Source organism: Sphaeramia orbicularis, chromosome 19 (genome assembly GCF_902148855.1).
Source record: "Sphaeramia orbicularis chromosome 19, fSphaOr1.1, whole genome shotgun sequence".
NCBI classification, from domain to species: domain Eukaryota; kingdom Metazoa; phylum Chordata; class Actinopteri; order Kurtiformes; family Apogonidae; genus Sphaeramia; species Sphaeramia orbicularis.
In genome coordinates, this window is record NC_043975.1 from 3,106,251 (window position 1) to 3,126,700 (window position 20,450).

Genomic DNA, 20,450 nt, shown 5'->3' on the forward strand with positions numbered 1-20,450 from the left:
GACGATCACACACACACACACACACACACACACACACACACACACACACACACACACACACACACACAAAAACACTGCTACACTGGTTGAAAGACAGTGTCGCAGGTCAAATCTCAGCGTCGGGGGCCCCGGCGTTCAATGACGCTAGCGAGAACCCTGGTAAATATCTTGCATACACTACAACTACTAATGATAATAATCAATAAATAAAATTCTATAAAATAAGGTAAATCCCATAAAAACACAAGCCTAAACAATATGTAGATTTGTTTAGAACCAACCAAAGATGAAAACAGGATTATTTTTATGTGCAGTTATTGATAACTTTGCTGAAAAAGTCACTTTTTCTTCAGTTTTCTTTGTTTCTGATAGAATAACCCTCACATTTAATCTGAGCATTTATAAACGTCTACATGATCAGTGAATTAAATACAAGAAAATACATGATTTTCACTGAAAGTGTAAATGTCTTATATACACATAGGCAGGTATCTGGAAAACAGACATTGTCTCTGATTCGGATTATTTCTGAAAACTCTAACCGAAGTGTGATTTTGTAAAACAGTTTCTGTGCCTGCGTGTGTTCAGCGTGAAACAGAATTTTAGTTTCTGAACGTCACAGTATTCAACAGAACAGTAATGGAGGATGAGGCTCAGCAGACACTGTTAGCTTATCAACATTATATCAGATCCACTGACTTTGTTTCACACCAGCTCAGGTTTTACAGCACATCATCGATACTAAAGGTGTTGTGTGTGTTTAACACATTTATACACACTGACACTGTATTTATTTAGGCTTTAAAGACATTTCACCTACATCTGTGAGTGTTCAGTCAAAACAATGACAAGGTTTAAAGGTTCAGTGTGTCAGATTTAGATCAGGTCTGTCAAACTCATTTTAGTTCAGTTCCACATTCAGTGAAATCTGATCTCCAGTGGGCCGGACCAGTAAAATAATAACAGTGGAAAAAAGTCAAATTATATTATAATCAGGTTTACATCTACAAAGTTTCCTTGAAAATCTAAATAACATGAACAACTTGAATTGTCATAAGAAAAACAAGTGCAATTTTAACATTTTAACAATATTCTGCCTCATTTTTATCAGTTTATCATCTACACATGTGCATTACAGTCGCACAAAACATTTAATAACAGGCAGAATGTTGGTAAAATTGCATTTACTTTTCTTAAGACATTTCTGTTTGTTCATATTTGTTCAGGTTATTCACATTTTTTTCTTATAATTTACTTTTTTACACAAAAAACAAGGAAAATTTGGGGTTGTCGTGATTTATAGGTTATTATGATAATATTTTACTGGTCCACCTATTTTAGTCTATCATTTCCCTTTTTTATTCTGCTGTACGACACTGTTTTTAATTGTACAGCTGCTTTATGTCTTTAATCTATTCTTGTATTTTATTCTTTATTTGGGTTTTCCCCTGTAAGTCGCTTTGGAAAAAAGCATCTGCCAAATGCATAAATGTAAATGTAAACTCAACTCACTTTGTCACCGTTTAATTGAGTGTTTTATTTTGATGATGTTGAACTCTAGATTAAACAGAGGATAGTTTTTATTTTCACCTTTCATTTATTTGATTACAGTAAAGGCCAAAGGTTTCCAAACACTTCTGTAAAATGTTTGCATTGACTGTGAATTACATAAGTTCAATCACTGCAGTGTTACATAAACCTGTTGAAGGATAAAAGCAGGAGGGATGTGTTTCTTCTTTCATTTTATTCTATACTGTTAAAAAAAAAAACCTTGATTTTTATGTTATTTAATACTTCAATTTAGGATTAGAGTGAAAAAAAGAACTTCCAAAGGAGAAAATGTGATGCAAAGCACACACTGATGTTATATGTATTGAATAAAAGGGTTTTTTAAAAGGCTAAAATCAAACAATTTAAGTAAAGGTTTGGAAGTTTAACCCATAAAGACCCAAATATCTACTGAACTAAACTGTTCATACCTGTTGAGACACTAATCCTATCAATACATGTCAATATCTGGTGTAAAATACAGTTTTTCATCTTTTCATGGTCATCAGATATGACCCATTTGGATGTTCAGCACGCTCCGTGGTTACCGTGGAAACACCGTCATCTTCTACAACATTGATTCACCAGTAAAACCCATGGAGTTGGATCAGTGACAGCGGATGGACACACTTATTTTTATGTTAATTTAAGGATAGATTATACTGAAAGGGCATTTTTTCGTCAGTTTTTTCTGTTTTGATACAATTACCTTTTATTCATCTACATGATCAGTGAATTAAATACAGGAAAAGACCTGATTTTAACTGAAAAATGCAAAATTCAGAGGACAATATTAAAATAAATGGTGATGGTTCATTTAGAGAATGTTAGATGTAGAGAAAAATTCATTTGGAATCATCACTAAAATAGTTCTAGATCTTTACACAAATCATACAAATACATTGACAAATCATATGTAAAGTAGCATCCACAAAAGAAAAGAAATACATTCTTATCATTATTACTATTACTATTATTACTACTACAACTGCAACTACTACTAATAAGCACTAAATAAAATTAAATAAGGTAAATCCCATTAAAACACAAGCCTAAACAACATATAGATTTGTATAGAACCAACCAGGGATGAAAACAGGATTTTTTTTATGTTCAGTTATTGATAACTTTGCTGAAAAAGTCACTTTTTCTTCAGTTTTCTTTGTTTCTGATAGAATAACCCTCACATTTAATCTGAGCATTTATGAACATCTACATGATCAGTGAATTAAATATAGGAAAATATATGATTTTAACTGAAAAAAGGAAAATTCAAGGGATAATATTATAATAAATGGTGATGAATTATTTAAGGAAAGTTAGATGTAGAGAAAAATTCATTTGGAATCATCACTAAAATATCTGTAGATCTTTAAGGGTTGACAAATCATATGTAAAGTATCATCCACAAAAGAAAAGAAAAACATTCTGATCATTATTACTATTATTATTATTACTTCTACTATTACTAATGATAATATTCAATAAATAATATTCTATAAAATAAGGTAAATCCCATAAAAATACAAGCCTAAACAATATGTAGATTTGTTTAGAACCAACCAGGGATGAAAACAGGATTTTTTTTATGTTCAGTTATTGATCACTTTGCTGAAAAAGTCACTTTTTCTTCAGTTTCCTTTGTTTCTGATAGAATAACCCTCACATTTAATCTGAGCATTTATAAACATCTACATGATCAGTGAATTAAATATAGGAAAATATATGATTTTAACTGAAAAAAGGCAAAATTTACAGAATAATATTAAAATAAATGTTGATAAATCATTTAGGGAAGGTTAGATGTAGAGAAAAATTCATTTGGAATCATCACTAAAGTAGTTCTAGATCTTTAAGGGTTGACAAATCATATGTAAAGTAGCATCCACAAAAGAAAATGAAATATTTGGACAAGAAATTACACAAATACATTTGGTTAGATTGAGATTTTTTTCCAGTGTATGTAATTGACTTCTTGATTTTATTGTTGTTGTTTTTTTAGTTCTTTTTTCTTTTTTACTTCAAAGTTTGAGACAAATAAACAAATAATAAACCCTTAAAATAAGAAATTAACACTTAAAACAGGTTAAATATCTAACACTTTTTATGTTTCTCTTAGTAAGAACTGAATCATTTACAGTGTTTGGGTTAAGGTTCAGATGCATGTCTTATATAAAGGCAACATTTTCTACTAGTTGTGTTTAATGTGGTTAAAACTCCACCAGTTTAACCAAAGCTCAAATGTTTCTGAACTGGAACCCTTAACCCTAACCCTTAACCCTAACCCTAACCCTTAACCCTAACCCTTAACCCTAACCCTTAACCCTAACCCTTAACCCTAACCCTTAACCCTAACCCTTAACCCTAACCCTTAACCCTAACCCTTAGGTGGGTCAGTGCTGACGTGGTGGACAGTAAAGGCTAAACAATAACCTAACACCACTAACATGTCGACGCCTCTGGTCGAGTGAACACTATGTACTGTGAGTCGCACGTCTGACCACACCCACCACCGTTGTCAGCGGCAACAAGTGGGAAACAGGGAGTGGTTTATTCCAACATTTAGATCCTAGACTGTGATTGAATGAGTCTGATCATGAGTCTGAGGCGAGTTATCAGCCTGTTTTATACTGGTTTATCACCAAAAAACTGTTGATTTGATCAGAATCTAGTCTTTATGTTACTGTCCCTCAACATCTGTAAAAATAAACTTTATAAAAACATCTGGAAAGTGTTTCTCAACAACAGAAAAACTAGGACAGAGGAAACTACACAAATATAGCAAAATGAAAGAGATGTAACATGATGAAAAGAATGTTATATGATGAAAATGAAATAAAAACATGAAAATTGTGTAAAAAAAATAAATAAATAATGCAACATGAAATCCATGAGCATGATGAAAAAAATGACGCAACAAAATGAAAATGACTTCAAAAAAAAGGTAAGAAAACATGGTAACACGATGAAAATTAGGTAAGAAGGGATTTTAAAAAAGCGCAAATAATATGAATAAAGCATTTAAAAAGATTTAAGTAAACTCTGTAATTAGATGAAAATGAAATAAAAACATGAAAATGTATAAAAAACAACATGAAATCCATGCAGCATGATGAAAAAATGAGAAGATTAAAATTTTTTTTACATGAATATAAGCATTTAATAAGATTTTAAAAAATGTAATTAGATGAAAATGATCTAAAAACATATAAATGGTGTAAAAAAAATATGATAATGCTACATGAAACCCATGTAGCATGATGAAAAAAATGTTGCAACAAAATAAAAGTGACATAAAAAAGGAAGAAAACACTGTAACATGATGAAAAATATGTAACAAGATAAAAAAAAAATAATAATGTAACATGAAAAAACGTATAAATCTGAAATAATGTAACAAGATGAAAGTGACGTGACATGAAGAAAAAAATTTAACACGATAAAAACAATGTGACATGAATAAAAGCATTTAAAAAGAAAAAAAAACAATGTAATATAATGAAAATGATCTAAGAACATGAAAACGATGTAAAACAAAAAACAAAAAGCAACATGAAATGTGGCATGATGAAAAAAAGAAAAGCGACGTCAGTTATCTGGAATTACTTCAGCTACGAAGGATGAAACTGAAACGTGTTCTGTGTCGACACGAGAGGTAATACAACTAATTTCTTTGATCATTTACGTCGGCACCACACAGCTGTTCTATCCTCCTGAGTAGTTTTTCATATCACAATATATGTTGCAGGGTTAAAAAAAATCGCATTGTCAGTTTTTTCCAAAATCGTGCTCAGATCCACCAGCTGTTGTGACTTCAGGCGGAGGACTCTCCATGCTGACGCTGTTCGTCCTCCATGGTTGTTTTGAGAGCTAACACCGCTCTGCTCGGGTATTTCCGACGCGCAAGTTAGATTCACACTAAACACTGCGTCCCCTCCCTTTGATTCCTGAACACAGGTCCGCTGTGTAAAAGTCCAGCCTGTTTCACCTCTGTTACTCCTTTGGTTTGGCTGGTGCAAGGTTCTAATAGTTTCATTCTAGTTCAGTTTTATTTAGTTTGGACTTTTTTTCTCTAATTCAGTTAGCTTAATTAGTTGTTAGAGCAGGTTTGCTAGTTTTATTAGTTTTCGTTATTTTCTAAATGCTTAGTTTTAGTTTAGTTTTACTTTAATTTTGTTTAGTCGTCTCTTTCTCTTCTTCTCTGTGGTCGTATTCAAATCAATCCCAGACAGGACTCTGCTGCTTTAGTCTCCATGTTTCCAGGTAGAGTGGGGACCAGAAGACGACTGGAAAACCACAAGTGATGGACCGTTAATATCACATGGTGACAGCAGATGAAATTGCTAGAGCGAAATAAATCCGTATCGTATCAACCTGACGTTAACAAAGATGAAAACGAAAGGAATTTTATCCAGAAGTTTTATCCGTTTTAGTTGTTTTGTAAACACACAATACAGTTTCAGTTAGTTATCGTTTTTTCTTTTAATAACAATGGTCAACAACAAATTTATTGTTTAAGTTTTTTGAGCTGATTTAGGATAATTTTGGTGTGCTGAATCCAAAAATCACATTAGTTTTGCTCAATCAGGTCAATAATAATAATAATAATAATAGGTCATAAATCATGCAAGAAAGGGTTAATCTGCAGTGGGCCGGACCAGTCAAATAATAGCATGACAGCCAATAAATAATGACAACTCCAAATTGTTTTAGTGCAAAAAATGACATTAAATGATGCCAATATTTACATTTACAAATGATCCAAACAAAAAGGATGTGAATAACCTGACAAAAATGAAATGTGTTCAGAAACAGAAGTACAATTTGATCAATATTCTGCCTCGACTTAACGTTTATACATACGCATTACACTGGTCAACAACAAATTTATTAAGTTTTTGGAGCTGATTTAGGATAATTTTGGTGCTGAATCCGAAAATCACATTAATTTTGCTCAATCAGGTCAACTTTCTGAACTATGCTACATATTGGCTTTTGAACATTTTTGCTTACATTTATGGGCATTTTCACATCATATATTACAAAATTCTTTCATATTTCTTGCAATAAATGAGTTCTGAAGATTTGACTTTTGCCAATTTATGATTAATGTTTTTTTTTAATATTACAGGTGAATGAAATGGCTTCGACTAGAAGATCTTGCAAAAATAAGCCTGACATATTCTGCTCCATCTGCAGTGAATACACCATTGTACCTAACAGGAATCAAATGATCAAATGATTTTTTTTCTCTTAAAACCTATTTTGGGTGAGAACTATATAAAAAAAATCAACTGATAAAGTCACAAAAATGTAATCAATTTTGTGAGAAGACCAAATTTTTCAAAATCAAATTAGCAAAAAAACCTGACCTGATTGAGAAAAACAGATGTCATTTTTGGATTTAGCGGTGCAAAATGGTCCGAATTCAGTTGAAAAAACCGAGACAACTTGCAAAAAAAACATTTTTTTGTAACCCAGTGTTATAGTTTCTGTTTATTTCACTTAACGAAAATGTTTTTACAATTCTAGTTTTCATCATTTCGTTAGTTTTCGTTAACGATAATAACCTTGGGCTGATGGAAGCGTGGCTGCCATTTTGCACCAAACGGCCCCTCCCACCACCGAACATTCATACGTTCATACACCAGTGTGAGTGACACTGGAGGTAAGGAGGGTGAAGTGGTTTGCCTAAAGACACAACGGCACATGACTGAGACACCGCCAACCCTTCAGTTACTGGACGACCCGGTCTACCTCCTGAACCACGGCCGCCCCATATGTTGTATATGAAATATTCAATAACTGTAAAAAAAAAAAAAAAAAGATTATTGAAGGACGTCCCATGAACTCATCAGCAGAGAAACAGTCCAGACTGACAGAAAACCATATCAGCAAAAAAAAAAAACCAAAACAAAAATACTGTTGTAATCACCTCAAACACTGGTGACAGAAGTGGACACAGATAAAGAGTTCAAAACTGTAGTCGAAGATAAAGACACTGGAGACAGAAGCAGAACATTCACATAGAAAACATGCACTGGAGTCCAAGGTTTAGAAGAGTTTGGGATTTTCATTCTAGTTTAGTTTTAGTTAGTTTGGACTTTTTTTTTCTCTAATTCAGTTCGTTTAAGTAGTTTTTAGAGCAGGTTTACTAGTTTTTATTAGTTTTCATTATTTTTTTTTTCTAAATGTTTAGTTTTAGTTTAGTTTTGTTTTATCTTTTCTCTTCTTCTCTGTCATCGTATTCAAATAAATCCCAGACAGGACTCTGCTGCTTTCTCCCAACTTTAGTCTGCATGTTTCCAGGTAGAGTGGGGATGAGAAGACGACTGGAAACCACAAGTGACGGACTGTGAAGTGTCGTATGGTGCCAGCAGCTAAAACTGCTCAAGTGAAATAAATCAATTTCATATCAATCCGACACTGACAAAGACAAAAACGAAAGGAATTTTATCCATAATTTTTTATACGTTTTAGTTAGTTTTGTAAACACACAATACAGTTTCAGTTAGTTATGTTTTTTTTCTTTTAATTATAGTTTTTTATTGATCTCAGTTAACAAAAATGTTTTCTCAATCTAGATTTGGTCATTTTGTTAGTTTTTGTTGCTTGACTCATTAACACTGGCCTTAAGGACACTAGGAGTCACTGAGACAGGTACTTCTGTAAAGGTCGTCCATGTCTTCCTATGAGGTCAGGTTAGTTTCAAAAGTGTGTGTACACATAAGAAAAAAAACTTGTACGCATTAAAAATGTGTGTATGTTCAGCTATAGTTGGGCATAAATAAAAAAAAAAAAAAAAATCATGTATAGATTATGACATATATATATATATATATATATATATATATATATATATATATATATTCTCTGTGAATTAATAAAGTTACAGCATGACTAAATTATGAATACAGATTTGTAGTTTTATGAGGGTGTTTTCTTCATTATGAATAAGAATCACACATGTTATTCATATTTTCATTCATCTTCTGAACCTGCTTTATCCTCACTAGGCAGTGTGTGTGTGTGTGTGTGTGTGTGTGTGTGTGTGGTGTGTGTGTGGTGTGTGTGTGGGGGGGCTATTGTCAGAAAAGGGTAAGGGTTAGGGTAAGGGTTAGGGTTAGGGCAGTGTTTCTCAACCTTTTCAGAACAAAGCTCCACTAACAACATCATAAGCCTACTGCCACCCCCCCACCCCCCCATTCCCAAAAACATTTGGGACTGGGGGTGGGGCTACCTAATTCTAAAAGTAACACAATGGACCTGTATGTGGAGGACGTGGTGGGTTATGGGTTATATACCTCTGTAGATAAAGCCCTCCTCACGTTATCGCTGACCCCCCCAAAAAAAACGTGCGACCGGTGGGAGGGTTAGGGTTAGGGGACCTCAATTCCAACCCCGCCCCCCCCCCCCCCACAGTTGAGAACACACTGGCTTAGGGTTAGGGTTACATTTATCAACTAAATCCAAACTAATTTCTGACTAACAGACCTTCTGACAATGAGGTGGGACCAGGTCGGGGGGTGGGGGGGTGGAGCCTTCAGACACATTATTTACATCAAATTGTTTTTATATCCTTTTCCTACTACACTGATTTTGGGAATCGATGCAAAGTTATATTCATGACAGTTACAAGACAGATGATGTTTTAGATGAGTTGGTTTTTGTTAACCTACTTTAACAGTGTGTTAATGTTTCCCCCAAAAACAAAATACAACAAAACACGGACAAGGGTCGCAAATTAGGAAACTATCAACAAACAGATCCGTATTTGTAATTAAGTAAAACCATAACTTTATGAGTTGTGTTCTCACAGAGAAAACATACACAACATAATCTATGCATGATCTGACAAAAAAAAAAACAGTTTGCAAAAATGTTTAGTTATGCACAACTATAGACCGACATACACACATTTTTAATGCATGCTCGTTTTGTTTTTTTGGTTTTCTTATGTTCTCACAAGGTTATTATCGTTAATGAAACTAACGAAATAACCAAATCTAGAATTGAAAAAAAACCATTTTCATTAACTGAAATAAATAAAAATTATAATTAAAAGAAAAAAAACGATAACTAACTGACACTGTATGTGTGTTTACAAAACTAACTAAAACGTACAAAAATTATGGATAAAATTCACTTAGTTTTTGTCTTTTTCAGTGTCGGATTAATACGAGATCGATTCATTTCACTCGAGCAATTTTAGCTAGCAGCACCATGCGACACTTGACGGTCCGTCACTTGTGTTCACTTGTGGTTTCTAGTCGTCTTCTGGTCCCCACTCTACCTGGAAACATGGAGACTAAAGTTGGGAGAAAGCAGCAGAGTCCTGTCTGGGATTTATTGAATACAACCACAGAGAAGAAGAGAAAAGATATAAAAGAAAAAAACTAAAATTAATACTAAAACTAAACTAAATTAAGAATTTAGAAAAAAATAATGAAAACTAATAAAAACTAGCAAACCTGCTCTAAAAACTAATTAAAACAAATTGAATAGGAGAAAAAAAGTCAAAACTAGATAAAACTAAACTAGAATGAAAAATCCAAACTATTAGAACCTTAGTTCTCACACATGGATCTTTTGATAGAACCCTTCCCAGCTCTTCTCAGACCACAGTAACATGGTCCAGTCTGGAGAAACCCTGAGGCTTTAAAGCGCTGAAACCTACTTTCATTTGGCCAAATCCATCTCAGTTCTTGCCCTGGTTTTTCTGTGGCCCTGGTTGAAGGCCTGATCTGCTTCTGTTCCTGGTTCTTGGTTGGATGCCACAAAGTAGGACACAGAGACAACCCACTGTCCTCCAGCAGATCTGCATTTAACTGGCCCACAGAGTGAAAGGGTCCATTAAACAAACAGACTGTTCAGGTTCAAGTAGATGAAGAACAGTGATGGTGTTCTAAAGACTCCTGGAGCATGGCACGTTCCAGTATCTGACATCAGGTCAGGTCTTCTGACGGCACAGGAGGTGACCTTCAGTGATGCGATTACAATTTTTGGGCAGAAGATTGATGTAAATTTCTTGGTATGACTAATGATCTATGGAGCATTGGTTTGAGATCTCGCTGCTGTTTGCTGATCTGACTGGACCGCAGAGATTTCTCAATGTCATCTTTGGTCTTGGTTAGAAGGGTCCAAGAGAAAGGACTTCCTAAGAACACAATTCTCAAGATGACAGTAAACAAAATGCATCTTGGGATATTTGTTGGCCAAGTCCATTGGAGTCACCAACCAGTCCATCCTTGGTTTAACAAACGAGACTAAAAACAACATCCAAGGTTATTATCGTTAACGAAAACTAACAAAATGATGAAAACTAGAATTGTAAAAACATTTCCGTAACTGAAATAAATAAAAACTATAATTAAAAGAAAAAGTGATAACTAACTGAAATTATATTGTGTGTTTACAAACTACTAAAATGTATAAAAATTATGGAATAAAACACAAAATGTATCTTGGGATATTTGCTGGACAGGTCCACAGGAGTCACCAACCAGTCCATCCTTGATTTAATGAATGAGACAAGAACAACATCTGGGAATTCCAACCAATCGTGGTTGTACGAACTTTTAAATGGAACAGTGCTTGGGCCAAAACTGATGAACTTTCACCAGATCGAAGAATAGAAGAACAGACAAGAATGTGTCTTGAGAAGGTCTTGTTTTGAGGGCTTGTCGTGTCCAGGTATGACCACTCTTTAAATCGCAGTAGATCTTCTCTTTCCTCATTCTGCTGTTTCAGTCAGCTGATAGCTTGGATCTGATTTGATTGACTGAGTTCATGACGATCCGTGTGGTCCTTGAAAGAGGTGGTGAGTTCGCAGGAACACGATTTACAACAATGAACTGAGTCGACGACAAGGCCATCGGCTGTTCGAGTCGAGCTGAGACAGGTCAGTTAACTGTTTACATTAGTGGGTTAGAGTTAGGGGCTAGGGGTGAGGGTTAGGGGTTAGGGGTTAGGGGTTAGGGAAGGGAACTTGCAAGAATTTCATTTCACTGCTGTGCATATACAGTGAACTTGTTGAATCTCACGCAACCGTAACTTTTTCTGAATTTTTAAAAACTGTCATACACGTCATCGGTTCAGCTGGGCACCGCTGACCAGGTCTCATTCAAGCCGGCATGAATTGCATCTTGGGAATTCTTTCCCACCCAAGTCTACACGAGTCACCAACCAGTGCATTCTTGGTTTAAGCTAGCTGACAAGAACACAACCCGTGTATTCCATGCGTTCTTGGTTTACGCGAACTTGTAATTTGAACAGTACTTGAGCCGCGACTGATGATGTTTCATGAGAACAGAAGAACAGACAAGAACGTGTTTGAGAAACAGATTATGTTTTTATCCTTTATCACCAGAGCGTCCTATCCTGAGTATGACATCAGAGGAAAATGGCCGCCGTCTCAGAGTGGTTTTGGTGATTCCTTGAAGACTCATTGGGATTCTTGATGAAACCAGCAGCTCCTTTTTTTTTTTTTTTTTTTTTTTTTAAAATCAATTTTTAATTTCTTTTCAATGCACATCTCCAAAAGTACAAATACAAAAAAAAGACAGAAATTCACATTTTATGATACAAGATTTTGTGACACACAAAGTACCCCCCCCCGCCCCCACCCCGCCCAGTGCCAATGGAAACCAGCAGCTCCTGATGAACATTGGACTAATACCATGAAAAGAATGGAGTCGATGAACAGTAACTGTTTTTAAACTGATTTTTGGTTTCCATTATCATACTGTCATACTATTGTCTTTGCGGTTGCCTAGGTAACATTTTGCTTTGACTTGACTCATGTTAAAAGCTATATTTGTGGAACAGTGATCATGTTCTGTAGACGATGGATAAATAATATGACAAGATTAATTTCCTGTAACACTATTTCATTGGCAGGCAACTCAGTTCATTAAAAAATACTAAGACGATATCATCTATTATACATGGTATATCTGTGATAACATATAAAATGTTAATTTAGCAACTGGAATAAGGCAGAAGGTTGCATTATTAACCTACATATGCTTCATAAAATCTGACAGTTTCACTATTTGGATCACTGTTGCCTCACAATTTTTCTATTTAAAGATGCAGCGGTTTCCCAGAATTTACTCTACTACTTTAACAGTGTTAAAATCAGTCACATATTAGCACTAAAACCAACATTTTTTCACTTAATATCCTCATGAATTGTCTTTATGAGGTTGTTAATTAACAGTTTGACTTGTGTTTATGTCCTTGAATATGGTCGATCATCAGTTTCCTGTTAATCCAGTATTTACATGGTAGGAATATGGGCAGAGACACTGTTGTTTATTAGTTTATTTATGTATTTAATGTGTGTTAAAAAAGTTCACTGCTATACCGCTGAAGATTTAATGTCAATCATTGATGTTCACTGCAAAAATCTAAGTATTCCCACGTGTATTTTTCTCATTTCTAGTCCAAATATTTCATCACACTTAAAATAAGACAGAATCACCTAAAGAGGAACTTTTCAGTGAGATATAAGAGATGATTGGTTTTTTAGACAATAGATCTGGAAAATCTGATCTCAAGAATCTTACCAAAATAATTTTCACAAAGAACTTCACTGATCAAATATATGTTTTAAAATGGGAAATTAGTTAACCCTGTAAAGCCTGAACCATTCCATCATTGACAGAAAATTCCAGTTTCTTTGAAACTGGAGCCTTTATTGGTCCTTCTGAACAACCAAAAACTTTTTGTTTTTTTTTTCCAAATATCAGTTTCCTGTATTTTGTATCATATTTAATCCATCAGGTCTCAATGTTCAACTATTATTTTTGAACAAACAAAACATGTCTAACAAATTGGTGATTCCTTTCCTAAGTGGTCCCAGTTCTTCCTCCTTCCTCATTAATGTCAGTCTTGTAGTGTCACTGGATAAGGCCTCTGGTGAATGAACTCCTCCCCCTAGTGGATTGTATACATCAGGTTTTTCCAGAAAAAAAATATCACACTGATCATGTAGAGGGCTTCAAAACTCATGGATCAAATATGATACATTTGGCGTTATAGGGTTGAAGTTAACGTCAGTCTGAATATTTTCAAATGAGTGTTTTGCAGCGTTAACATTGTAATAACCCACAAAATCACTTTTGTTTTGTTTTGTTTTGTTTCTTTTATGTAAAATAATGAAAGCTCATTTTGTCAAGCTCAGTTTGGTTCAGGTCCACATTCAGCTATATGGTCAGACCAGTAAAATACGTCATAAGAACCTATAAATAATGTCAACTCCAAACTTTTCTGTATGTTTCGGTGAAAAAATAAATTGCACGAAGGAAATGTTTACATCTACAAACAATCCTTTAAAAAATATCAATAACCCAAACAACCTGAATTTCTAAGAAAAATTGTTGCAATTTTATCAGTATTATGGCTCAGTTGTATCATTCACACAGTTAACTGACATTTATAATTTAAGCAAAAATTATGTCACTTTTTTCTTATAAAAAGCATTTACAGATAATGTTTGGTGATGGTATAAAATTGATATTAAAAGATAAATTAAGTCAGGTAGAACACCACTGGTGAAATACTGGGTTTAGCCAATAACAGCATCATACAGACAGAATTTTATAAAAGCAGAATTCAGCTTATTATGCTTATATAAACACATGTCTGAGAGACAAAACTCAGGGTAAAACACACACAAATTCACAAACCTCTGGGCCAAACGTGAAGAACTGTTGTATATTTTACCTTTAACTGAATTTCTATTCTGTATGTAAATATTCCTAAGTATTGACAAGTAAAATAAACAAATAATAAAGTGTACATCATCAAAACAGACCAATCATACTGACCTTCACTAGCAGCAGTGACCGTTCATCAGTCCACTTTATCCTGTTATGAAAATACTCCATAAAACCCAAAGAACGCAGAATCAATGCTCTTTATTTTACATAAATTACATTACACTCCCACGCCCCATGCATCCTGCTCATTTACGTCTACAAACAGTTATTGCACATGAAATGGTTCCTGTGTGGACTATCATGCTAGCCAAAACAGGAGAGGACATCAACGTAAGAAACACAAAATGTGTCTCGCAACATTTCTTTTAAAACAGTTTATTACTTTCCATGGATAAAGGTGGAACTGGATGAGCTGTACATGTCCTTTGTGTCGTCGCGTAGCCCTCAGTAGTGAAAACCATCCACTGGTACCTGCGATGATATGACGGATTATTGAACGAACAGTAAAATGACATTTGTGTGTTTTTTACGGTGACATTCAGCTGTACAGATGCGTACGTCTCCTACTGAGAGGCTACGTCTGATTGGACCGTGAGGATCTAGGGTTAAAACAGTACTGTGGAAATGTGAGAGTCCATGTAAAGAAAGTACACATACTGCATGTCCACCGACGTCCATGTTTCTACACAGTTCTGTTACTGAGAACCAGAGTCCGAAGTACTGCTGATCAGAGCCGGTCCATTCACTGAGCTGAGCCGACGCTGAGCAAAGACACCAAGGGCGTTTTCACACTGTGTACTCCAGTCCAGACTGTACTGGGGTACGCTCACACCTTTCATACAGATATTGCGTACACAAGTGACCGAGTACAAACGGGTGTTCAGGGCCCAAACAGTAGGTAGAAGTGTGGAACAAATTCTGTCGCTATCCAACAAATGTGAAAGTCAGAAGAAGACAAACCCTAACATCATCAACCGAGCGACTGTTCTGTTCATTCGTCTACGATGGCGGCAGGACAGGCACCACTTTTCTATCTGTTAGCCAGTTTTGCCGCGTTTCCACTATGTGGAACCGGCTCGACTCGACCTATTCCTGGAGACCGTTTCCATTACAGGATACTACCGACTTTACAGTACCTGGTCGTCATAGCGATGCGGCATGTTACTTCTGTGTCGTCTGCTCAGAGAGTCACTGATAAACTCGCTCATTGCGTGTTGTCTTGTCAAATTCATGCTGAATTTTTTGGTCGGCCACCAAAGACTGAATCTCCCGACTGAATGGTGTAGTTTACAGGCTGTCATCATGTGGATTAACCGACCGCTACATTTACTGTCAACTTCTGCATCTGTTTTTTGTAAAACGGCGGGTCACAGAGATGACTCTGACCAATCAGTGGTCTGCAGTGTTTACACGTCATGTTTTAGTATCTGGTCTCCAGTCCTGGAACCTCGGTGGAGGTGATACCAAAAAACTAGTACTGGGTACCAGATTCCAGGTCCTTTTTCGTAATGGAAACGCAAAAAGGCCGAGTAGGGTCGAGTTGATCCGAGTCAAGCTGAGCCGGTACCACAAAATGGAAACACGGTATTTGAGAGCGACCTTCGTTGTCCCTGATAAATCACCAAGCAGTTCGGTTGATAAGGCAAGCCCGTGCTGCATGGATCCAAGACTTTTTCAGGAGACAACGACCGTTTCTCAATATGCGTTCTTGTCTGTTTTTCTGTTCTCGTGAAACATCATCAGTCACAGCCCAAGTACGTTCCAGTTGCAAGTTCACATTAACCAAGAACGCATGGAATACCTGAATGTTATTCTTGTCAGCTAGCTTAAACCAAGGATGCACTGGTTGGTGACTCGTGTAGACTTGACTGGGAAATAATGCCCAAGATGCAGTATGTGCCAGCTCAAGTGGAACCCGGGCGGCTGTGCCCGGCTGAACCGACAAAATGTATTAGAGTTTTGAAAAATATACAAAATGTGTAAGTGACATGTAAATACTTGTACAAATGTACTGAAATCAAATCGAATGACATTGTGGTGATTTGAGGTAAATACGTTCTGGAGCTGATGAGTGAAAAACAACGGAGACAGGAAGGAAAGTTCACAAGTTCCAATTACAGATAGACTTGCGTTCTTGGGAAGTATGTTCGCTGGGACTGTACTCGCCGAGTTTGCAAGACTGTACTCTGCATTCTTGGTATTGAGAAATGGCCTTCGTCTACAGCGGTGGCAGGACAGGCTCTACTTTTCTGTCCGTTAGCCAGTTTGAGGCAAAGAGAAGCAGAGCGACCTTCGTTGTCTCTGATATATCACCGAACGGTTCGGTCGGTAAGACGAACGTGTCGCACAGATCCGAGGCTTTTTCAGGAGATGACAGGAGCTTCGTCTGTGGTCTCGTGGTGCTTAACCTGCTTCCATTGTCCGAATGGTGATTAGGTTACGTCCAGTCTCGGGCACGGATCGCATTCACACGGCAACATATCGTACTGGAGTCCACGCAGTCCGTACCCAGGACCACCTTCTCAACTGGACTCAGGTACAGTACTCGAGCATGGAACGTTTGCATTCACGTGGATAAAAGTAAGCGGACTTTGGGGTCCAACGGACTCGGATACAGACTCAAGTACTGTGTGTGAAAACGCCCTAACAAAGAAAAAAACAACAACAATAGCCCTCCGTTAACCAGAATTGAACTCCGCACTAAAGCACAAGGCATGTGTGTTGACATTCTCATTGAGTCCTGGTTCCAGAATGGTTGGATTCAGTAGATGTTCTGTTCTCATGGCTGTTGCTGTTGAGTTGTCACTTGTTTTAAAGGGGTTAAATGTAATATTTCTGCTTTAAAATGTTTTAAAAATGATCTAAAATTATGATTAGGGAGTTTAGATTAAATATCTGTGAAGTTCTGCTAAAGATGTCATGTATTGGATTGTAGAAATATGAAGTGAATTTATTTACAGTGACCGTTTGGTGGATTTATGTAACCACTAGAGGGAGTAGGGAGTCACTCTGTCGTCTAACATGGTGACGAAAACTAACGCCAAGGCTGAGTAAAGGATGAGAACTGAAAAGAAACAGCTTTGTTACCAGTTCTTAGTGAAACTTATCATTAGAATGTTGGGATAAGAACTGTAATCAGCAACTTTTAGAGTCAAAGAAAAGAAATGATACAAACAGAAGCTGTTGTTTCCTCTACTGGACTCAGCTGTAAATGAACAGAATGGAGTTGGATGGTTAAATGTCAGAGTTTCTTCTACACGGGTCAGTTTAATTCTGAGACTTATCACTCATCACACTTAAAATAAGACATAATCCTTGTTATCTCCCTTTAAATCTATTTTAGGTTACTGTGTATATTTTTTTTTTACTATTTCTGTCAATGCTCCCCTGTATGAGATGTTTTTGTTTTTTGTTTATTTTTCTTTACATATATAGAAGTTATATACATGATGTAAAATGCTGATAGGATAACTCTGACTGACAAAAAAAAAAGATAAATACAAAAAAATAACATAATCACCTAAAAAGTAATTTTTCAGTGAGATACAAGAACTTATTTTTAGACAATAGATCTGGAAAATCTGATTTCAAAAAATCTTACCAAGATAATTTTCACTTGTTCCGTTGGCAGATTTCTTTGCTGAAATTAAGCAAAAAAAAAAAATCTGTGAATGGAACAAGTGAAAATTATCTTGGTTAGATTTCCTGAAATAAGATTTTCCAGATCTATTGTCTAAAAATCAGTTCTTACATCTCACTAGTCACTTTCCCATTGACCCTCGAATTGCATGAATATAACTTACGGATAAAAATTTACCTAATGGAAAAACAACAATTTCGGCAAAACTGTAGTTTTTCTATTAAAAGTTTTTGCGCTGGCAAGAGGTGAGTTTTCAGGTGTAGCGCAAATGGTATATCACGCAAAACTGCAATGGAAAGACCTTTTACCGAAACGATAGAATCACATGAATAAAAAGAATGGATGTTGATGGACGTTACAAGTGAAGAAGAAGAGTTTTAAAAGAAACACTGTCGCTATGTGGACACACCAGGAAACCCAATCATTTTTTAATTCAGTGCGAGATAGAGGGGTAATATTAATAATAATGAATATTTCTGTAAATCAACACCATATTTGCGTTTGTTGCCATGTTTATGGAATGACTTCTCGTGTCATCTCGCGATAATAAATAAACAAATCAACGCATTTGTGATTTAATGGAAAAACTGACATTACGCACTTTTGTTTTTTTCAACATTTTGTAAGTATCGGTAAAGTTTTGTGCAGATGTCCAATGGAAAAGCGACTACTGAAAAGTTACTCTTCAGGTGATTGTTTTATTTTAAGTGCGATGAGATATTTGGACTAGAAATGAGAAAAATACACTAGTTAAGCAGGTAAACAAACCACTCCCCGGTCTGATAAATGACTTACATACCATAATAATAATACAGATGTGTTCAGTGTGTGGAAACATGTTTGTTGGTGGTTTTCTTGGTACTGGTGTTTGTGGTTTGGACTTTGGAACATAAATACTACATCGAACCCCTTTAATCCACTCTCAGGTTATTGCAGTGGTTCTATATGTGTAAACCTTATGGATGCATTGCTCTATATAAACTAGTAATATAATACTGTGTCAGGTTATTGTTCTTGGTGCCGTCAGTGTGTTTTTTTCTGTCCAGTATATTGATTGTAATGCAGTAGAAGTAGTGTGTTCCTTCTGTGTGCTCTGGTAGAAGCATAGGGCTGAGTATGAGCCGTGGTGATCATGAAAACACTCGACTGATTTCCTGAAACCGTGCGTCGGTGTGATTCTGGAATGAAGCGCTCGCTTGAGTCCTGTAATGTAAGGCAACGAACTGAACAAACAGCAAAAACACAAGTCAATGGAGATGTTCCGACGTCCACTGTGGGCTCAGCTGCACAGATCTGTCACTCATGTTTGCATTGTCTTTAGTTCCGTTTCCCCGGTGGTTTTACGTGACTCACTGCTGGTGCCAAAAGTCTGGGAAATGAGTCCACCCAGTCAGATCTTCATCCCGAGCTTGGCTTTCTGTAGAAAAAAAGGAAACATCGTAAAGGTTTGAAAACTGATGACTGCTCCAGCTGTGGTTGTAATGACGGACTGAACAGAAGTGGACGGTGGACAGACATGAGGACCACTTACGATGCCAGAGGCGTGTTTGGGTTTGACGCTGTACGAAGCCTTTTCCTTGGCCTGTCGGAAACACTCCTCTGCTGCTTTCAACCTGAAAAACATTATTATTAGACTTGAATGGAGCAACTGTAGCAAACATTTACCTCTGACACTAATAACGCATTTGGATTCTGAAAATAAAATATTCACTTCATGACTTCATGTCCTGTCATGTGGAATTAGGGCGGGACAATGTGGGCTCCACTTCCTCCTGTTCCTTTTCAGACATTGAGGTGTTGTTGAAGAGTCAACAAAGTCACTTTTTCATTGACCCTCAAATTGCGTTAATATAACTTGTACATAAAAATTTACCTGATGGAAAAATGACAATTTTGCCAAGACTCTCATTTTTCAATTGAAAGTTTTTTCGCTGGCAAGAGGTGGTTTTTCAGGCGTAGCACAAATGGTATATCACACAAAACTGCAATGGAAAGACCTTTTTCCGCAACTAGAATCAGGTGAATTAAAAAAAAATGGATGTTGATGTACGTTACAACAAGAGAAGAAGAGTTTTAAAAGAAACATGGTGCAGGAAACCCAATCATTTTTTAATTTAGTTCAGGATAGAGATAATAATATAATAATGAATATCTGTAAATAACACCATATTTAATCATCATCGCATTTGATTTTAAAAAAACAGAATTACACACCTCTGTTTTTTCGACATTTAGTCAATATCGGTAAAGTTTTGTGCAGATGTCCAATGGAAAAGCCACTAATGAAACTGTTGTAAATTTGCGTGATATTTCTTTTTTTTTTTTTGGGTTGATTTATTTCTATATATTGGAGCATCCTTTAGGATCTGGAATTTCTTTTGCCTAATTATGTTCAAAGTGAAGTCTGTCTATAAGTATAATACGGCTATGAAATGGATGGAGTTTATTTTTGATATGTTTAATATTTTGTGTTTTGTGGAGGGTTGGTTAGAATTTATTTTGACATGCGTAAGATTTGTTGTTACTTTGAGGAACTG

At 35.9% G+C, this 20,450-nt stretch overlaps 1 long non-coding RNA gene across 1 annotated transcript in view; it reads right to left on the bottom strand.

Moving 5' to 3' along the window:
• Nucleotides 1–14,453: 14,453 nt before the first annotated feature.
• Nucleotides 14,454–20,450, bottom strand: part of LOC115439293 (uncharacterized) — a 12,741-nt gene continuing 6,744 nt past the window's right edge. Inside the window, exons 2-3 of the long non-coding RNA XR_003938240.1 lie at nt 15,346–15,348; nt 14,454–14,737 (exon numbers count right to left, since the gene is read on the bottom strand). This is a non-coding gene — a long non-coding RNA (uncharacterized LOC115439293). The remainder of the gene's footprint in view (nt 14,738–15,345; nt 15,349–20,450) is intronic.